The 7,212-nt window shown below is 39.4% G+C and overlaps 2 pseudogenes; one reads left to right on the forward strand and one right to left on the reverse strand.

Moving 5' to 3' along the window:
* The first annotated feature begins 90 nt into the window (after positions 1–90).
* On the forward strand, positions 91–328 carry LOC112412977 (heat shock factor-binding protein 1 pseudogene; annotated as a pseudogene).
* Positions 329–6,267: 5,939 nt separating this feature from the next.
* On the reverse strand, positions 6,268–7,206 carry LOC112412969 (keratin, type II cytoskeletal 8 pseudogene; annotated as a pseudogene).
* Between the last annotated feature and the right edge of the window lie 6 nt (positions 7,207–7,212).

A 7,212-nucleotide genomic window follows, 5' to 3' on the forward strand; every position in this document is an offset into this window, starting at 1 on the left:
ATACATTTTAATATACACACATACGGGGCGTCTGCGCGGACAAATGGAAGTGTAGGTGACGGTCTGAGACAGCACCGCCGAGGTGGGAACCCGGGAGATGGCAGAGGCTGAGCCCAAGACCGTGCAGGATCTCACCTCGGTGGTGCAGACACTCCTGCAACAGATGCAAGATAAATTTCAGACCATGTCTGACCAGATCATTGGAAGAATTGATGACATGAGCAGTCACATTGATGGCCTGGAGAAAAACATCGCAGACCTCATGACACAGGCCGGGGTGGAAAAGCTGGACGGGGAAAGCAGGATTGCTGCCACACAGAAGACTTGAAGGTTGCTCATCTGCACTGGAATCTGGAACACCCTTTTTACAAGCCAAGAGAAGCCGGATAGCTTTTTGCAAGTAACTACTCTGTAGACAGGTTTTATATTATAAAGTGTGCATTCTTCTTACCACATACTATAGAGTTGGTTTATAGAGTAGTTTCCCTCCCCTGCCCCCCATGTTTCCTGAACATGGTAACTTCACGTCTTGGACCTTGGTCAGTTGTGCTATTAAACACTAAAACGTTGGCAGTTCCTGCATACAATTGTCAAATTTTTTAGTGTATTTTTGTGAAGTCATTTTTTTCCTATCATTCCCTTTGTAGTAGTTGCTGTTGGATAAAAGTTGCTGTGTAATTTTTTTATTGGACATAGGGTAGATCCTTGGTTATAATAAGATTTTGTGAAGTAAGGCATTGATAGTTAAGGTTCTTTGATCCTCAGAGTGACTGAGTAAACACCAAATAGTGTGTTGGCGATACTTTCCAAGTGGTTAAAAACATTTAAAAGTGTGTATTCAGAAATATCTGGCACTACTCTGTCGCCAAAACTTGGAATGGAACCACGATTTTATGTCTGAGTCCCTGAGGTCAGATGCTACAGTAACAAAGAGTGACCACAAGCCACTTTACGGTTAGCATTTTTAAATAGAGACAATGACAGAGTTGTCTGATGTGATGAGGTTTTCAGCAGTTAGAGTTTTGCATGAGGTTTGCACCTTCAGTAGGACCTTACCTTGTCCATCTACAGCAGTTACCATAGGAAATCTGGCAGGACTTTACAACTAAGCTACTCCATCTTTTGAGCTAGTGGCTGGGAAAAGAAACAGAAAAGGAAAACAGACCATGTTACGTCCATGCCTACTAAATAACTAGCAGTAGGCTTGAGTTTTTAAGAAATACTGTTTCTTTAAACTGTTTCTTACCTAAATTCGAGGAGAGTAGTGGCTTTATAATTGATGATGGAAGACAGGGAAAATAACTCCTACGGCTCAGCTGTACAGTGTCAGGAGTGCTGAGCCCAGAGGCAGTGTTGATGGGAAGGAGACCCATGCAACTGTCACAGCGGGATGATTTTGTATAGAGAATATGGAAGAAGCTGAGGAATGGAACAGTGCTGTGGAGAGGGAAACCCGTAGTCAACACAGCATGATTTTTTTAAAGTTTCCTATGTCACTAGTCTTAATTGTTTGTACTGCAAATATATAATAATATTAAGGAATAATTTGTCCTATTTATAAATTATATGAGGAACACAGAGGAGTCGATTTCTTCTGGGATAAAATGAATTCCCCACTGTTACCACCGAGCTGCAGAAACTCCCTCACTGGGCCGGTAGGTTGTGCTGCGAGGTGTGGCCCTGAAAGCCCAGAGCCGGCTGGACTCAGGGACTGGGTGGAACCGCGTGCAAGATGCTTCCAAGCCTGGGAAATGGCAAGTGGACCATCAGGATGTAAGCAGTTGTCTCTGCTTACCTGCTGTGAATAAAGGTGCCTGAAATCCTGCTTAAAAAAAAAAAAAAAAAGATACACACACACACACACACTCTTATTTATTTATCATCATATATATTGATTACATTTATGTATGTTTGTGTGTGTGTATCATTATATTGCTATCCCCTCCCCTACCCCTTAGCAAATTTTTCCAAACTAGTATCCTTTTCAGAGGAGAGGAAAGATGGTAAAATTTTCTGTTCTTTTACTCCCAAGATTGCATCAGACTTATTTTTTAATAGTTGGGGTAGAAGGATAAACAACAAATTTGCACAAAGAGAGTACTTGTAAATTAGACAATAGATCTGTAAAGATCACCCAGACTGTAGCAATGTAACAGCACAGAGAGATAAAGAGATGGAGTATATGATAAAACAGTAAAGAGAAATAATGGATAGAATAAGCTCCAACATATGTCAAATAGGAGTTCTACAAGGAGGAAATAGAATGGAGCAGAGGCAATATCTAAGATACATGGACTATCGGCTTTTCGTAATTGAGGAAAGACAGGAATTTCCAGATCAGACTGGCATGCTTCATCTGAGCAGGATGAAATAAAACAAATTCACACCTAATCGTATCATGGTAAAAATGCAGAACATCAAAGACAAAGAGAAAATTTTAATGACAGCTTGACAGTAGACTTCTCATCAGTATCTATAGGCTGCAGCAGGAAATGGAGTAATAATACCAACTGAAAGTCACAGCTGAACTTTTTATTCAGGAAGTAAGAATGAAGTAAAGATATTTTCAGACAGTCTGAGAGAATTTACCATTCACAGATATTCCCTGAAAGGATTACTAAAGAATGTACTTCTGTAAGTACATGCTCATAATTGAGCCTCAAATAAAGGAATGAAATGCAAAGAGCAATGGTAAAAAAAAATGAATTAGCAAACATGTTGGTAGATCTATAAATCTAGTTATAAAACTGTGATTACAAATCTTGCTGACTATAAAGCAAAACAAAAACAACTTGATAGGGGGTTGAAAACAAATACTAATAGACCATAATAGCATGGGAGATATATGAGGAAGCAGAAAGGAATTAAAAATTTTAAGGTCCTTATAATTTTCAGGGAGCAGATGGAATATCTGTCACTTGACTTTTTAATGGTATTTTTGTTTACTTGCCTGTAAAATGGGGAAAATAATAATATCTACCTCAGGATTGTTGTGAGAATTAAAAGAATTAATGTACAAAAAAGACTTAGAACAGTGCCTGGCATATAGTAAGTGTTCAATACATATTTTAGCTATACTTTAAAATATTATTATTATACTTTAAGAAAAGACGTCAGATGATTTAATGTAAAAGGATAAAAAAACAGTGAATATTAGCTTTTTTAAAAAGCTAAGAGTTGGTACAAGAATATTAATATTAATATAGACCAAAATAGACTTTAAGACAAAAAGGCTTTATTGAAGATAATATGAATTTTTACATAATGAGAGAAGGAAAGATTCACTACCAGAAAAAGGATCCTGACCTTTGTGCATCAAAAATAAAAACTCAAAACATGACGAAATAGGCAGGATTGCAAGGAGAAACTCACAAATCCCTAATCATCGTAGGAGATTTTAAACTACCTCTTTCAGAAGCTGATAAAATGGATTAAAAAAAATTAGGAAAGATACAGTTTGTTTTTTATTGTCATTCAACCAATTTCTTTTCTTCCAGTTTTACTGAGCTATAATTGACATATAGCACTGTTTAAGTTTAAGGTATGCAGCATAATGATTTGACTTACATACATCATGAAATGATTACCAAAATAAGTTTAGTGAACATCCATCATTTCATATGGAAGCAAAATAAAAGAAAAAGGAAAAAAATTTTTTCCCTGTGATGGGAACTCTTAGGATTTCTCTCTTAACAATTTTCATATATAACATATCACAGTATTAATTATATTTATTGTGTTGTACATTACATCCCTAGCATTTATTTATCTTATAACTGAAGTTTGTACCTTTTGACTACCTTCATCTCATTCCTCCTCCCCGCTACCCTGTGCCTCTAGTAACCACAAATCTGATCTCTTTTTCTATGTGTTTGTTTGGTTTGGAGGTATAATTGACATACAACACTATGTTAGTTCCTGGTGTACAACATAGAGATTCGATATTTCTATACATCACATAATGATCACCACCATGAGTCTAGTTACGATCTATCACCATAAAAAAATATCACATTACTATTGATTATATTCCCCAAATGTACATTTCATGCCTGAGACTTACTTATTTTATAACTGGAAGTTTTTACTCTTAATCTCCCTCACCATTTTCTCTCATCCCTCCATTTCCCTCCCCTCTGGCAACCACCTGTTTGTTCTCTGTATCTATGACAGTTTCTGTTTTGTTACATTTGTTCATTTATTTGGTTTTTAGATCCCACATATAAAAGAAATCATGACACTTGTCTTTCTTTCTCTGACTTAATTCACTTAGCATAATACCCTCTAGGTCCATTAATGTTGTCACAAGTGGCAGTTTCATTCTTTTTTAATGGCTGAGTAATATTCCATTGTATATATACACCACATTATCTGTTGATGAGCACTTACGTTGCTTTTCATATCTTGGCTATCATAAATAATGCTGCAATGAACATAGGGATGCATATATCCTTTCTAATTAGTGTTTTCATTTTCTTTGGATAAATACCCAGGAGTGGAATTGCTGGGTCATATGGTAGTTCTATTTTTACATTTTTGAGGAACCTTCACGCTGTATTCCATAGTGGCTGCACCAATTTACATTCCCACTAACAGTGCACAAGGATTCTCTTTTCTCTGCATCCTTGCCAACACTTGTTATTTCTTGTCTTTCTGATAATAGCCATTCTGACATGTATGAGGTGATTTTGATTTGCATTTCCCTGGTGATTAGTCATGTTGAGCATCTTTTCATGTGCCTGCTGGCCATCTGTATGTCTTCTTTGGAAAAATGTCTGTTGAGATCCTCTGCCCATTTTTTAATCAGGTTGTTTGGTTTTTTGATGTTGAGTTGTATAAGTTCTTTATATATTTTGGATATTAACTCCTTACCAGACATATCATTTGTAAATATCTTCTCCCATTCAGTAGGTGGCCTTTTTGTTTTGTTGATAGTTTGCTTCGCTATGCAAAACTTTTTTGGTTTGATGTAGTCCTGTTTATTTATTTTTGCTTTTGTTTTCCTTGCCTGAGGAGATAATATCAAAAAAAAATATTACTTTTTTTTTTGTTTTGTTTTGCATATACATTCATTTGTATTATTTTTTTTAGATTTGACTTATAAGTGATACCATACAGTATTTGAAATATTTTCATAGGCACTAAAGATCTTGCCAAGAATTTACTAAATCAATATGCATTTAAACAGTCAGGTACTTTTACCTCTAAAATCATATTTATTTTACTGTGATATCCTGAGGAACTCACTATTTTCTAGATATTAGTATCAACAATCCCTTGTTGTCAACTCTGAGACAAAAAAATAGGGGTTAAATAATGCAAGCTGGAAACTTTAATATACTTTGATTAAAAAAAAAAATATATATATATATATTTTTAAGGAACCAGTTTGTTGCTCTCGTGAAATCCCTTTTTTTTTTAACATCTTTATTGGGGTATAATTGCTTTACAATTGTGTTAGTTTCTGCTGTATAACAAAGTGAATCAGCTATACGTATACATATATCCCCATATCCCCTCCCTCTTGCGTCTCCCTCCCACCCTCCCTATTCCGCCCCACTAGGTGGTCACAAAGCACCGAGCTGATCTCCCTGTGCTATGCGGCTGCTTCCCACTAGCTGTCCATTTTACATTTGGTAGTGTATATATGTCCATGCTACTCTCTTACTTCGTCCCAGCTTACCCTTCCCCCTCCCCACGTCCTCAAGTCCATTTTCTACGTCTGCATCTTTATTCCTGTCCTGCCCCTAGGTTCGTTAGAACCTTTTTTTTTTTTAGATTCCATATCTATGTGTTAGCCATACGATATTTGTTTTTCTGACTTACTTCACTGTATGACAGACTCTAGGTCCATCCACCCCGCTACAAATAACTCAATTTTGTTTCTTTTTATGACTGAGTAATATTCCATTGTGTATATGTGCCATATCTTCTTTATCCATTCATCTGTCGATGGACACTTAGCTTGCTTCCATGTCCTGGCTATTGTAAATAGTGCTGCAATATACATTGTGGTACATGACTCTTTTGTGTGTGTGTGTGTGTGTGTGTGTGTGTGTGTGTTGGCAGAGCCAGCTGAAGCTTTACTCTTGGATTGGCTTTTAGTTGGGGGCGTGAGCAAGATAGGGAGCCCCAGGCAGTTGACTTCCCCTGGGGTGGGCTAAGGACGGGGCTGAGCCTCAGGTCTCTGGTTCTGACACTCCCCCGCACAACTCCTTCTTGAAGGAGCAAGTGAGTGGGGAGGCTGGGAGGGATCGCAGGAGGCTTTCACTTGGTCAGGATGTCAGGGGACTCAGACACCAGCTTCCCATCATGGGTCTCAATCTTCTTCACAACCACAGTCTTAGAACTGGTACAGCTGAAGGAGCCAGAGCCCCCTCCAGAGCCCAAGCTGGACTGGTAGGAGCTCAGGCTGTAGTTGAGGCGAGGGGTCCCGTAGGCTGAGGTCAGTCCACCTGAATACCCACTGGTGGTCTTGGTGTGGATACTCATGTTCTGCATCCCAGACTCCAGCCGGCTCTCCTTGCCCTCCAGCAGCTTGCGGTAGGTGGCAATCTCCACGTCCAGGGCCAGCTTGATGTTCATCAGCTCCTGGTACTCATGCAGCTGCTGTGCCATGTCCTGTGTGGCAGTTCTCACAGCGGCCTCCAGCTCAGCCAGCTTGGCCTGAGCATCCTTGATGGCCGGCTCACCACACTGCTCAGCATCAGCAATGGCAGCCTCCACGGAAGACCTCTGGCCTTTGAGGCCCTCAATCTCAGCCTGGAGTCGGTTGATGTTCCAGTTCATCTCAGAAATCTCTGTCTTCGTGTGATGGAGGTCATCCCCGTGCTTCCCAGCCAATGTCTGCAGCTCCTCATACTTGATCTGGTACATGGTCTCAGCCTCGGCCTGGCTGCGGTTGGTGATATCCTCATACTGGGTCTTGACCTCGGCGATGATGCCGTCCAGGTCCAGAGAGTGGCTGTTGTCCATGGACAGCACCACGGAGGTGTCAGAAATATGCAACTGCATCTCCTCTCTATACAGTTGCCTGTAGAAGTTGATCTATTCAGTCAGCCCTTCCAGGTGGGACTCCAGCTCTACCTGGTTCATGTAAGCTTCATCCACATCCTTCTTGATGATGACACATTCATTCTCCATGTCTGTGTGCATTTGGATCTCTTCCTCGTACTTGGTCTTGAAGTCCTCCACCAGCCCCTGCATGTTGCC

The sequence above is a fragment of the Neophocaena asiaeorientalis genome, unplaced genomic scaffold (assembly GCF_003031525.2).
Source record: "Neophocaena asiaeorientalis asiaeorientalis breed wild unplaced genomic scaffold, Neophocaena_asiaeorientalis_V1.1 scaffold135, whole genome shotgun sequence".
Lineage (NCBI taxonomy): Eukaryota > Metazoa > Chordata > Mammalia > Artiodactyla > Phocoenidae > Neophocaena > Neophocaena asiaeorientalis.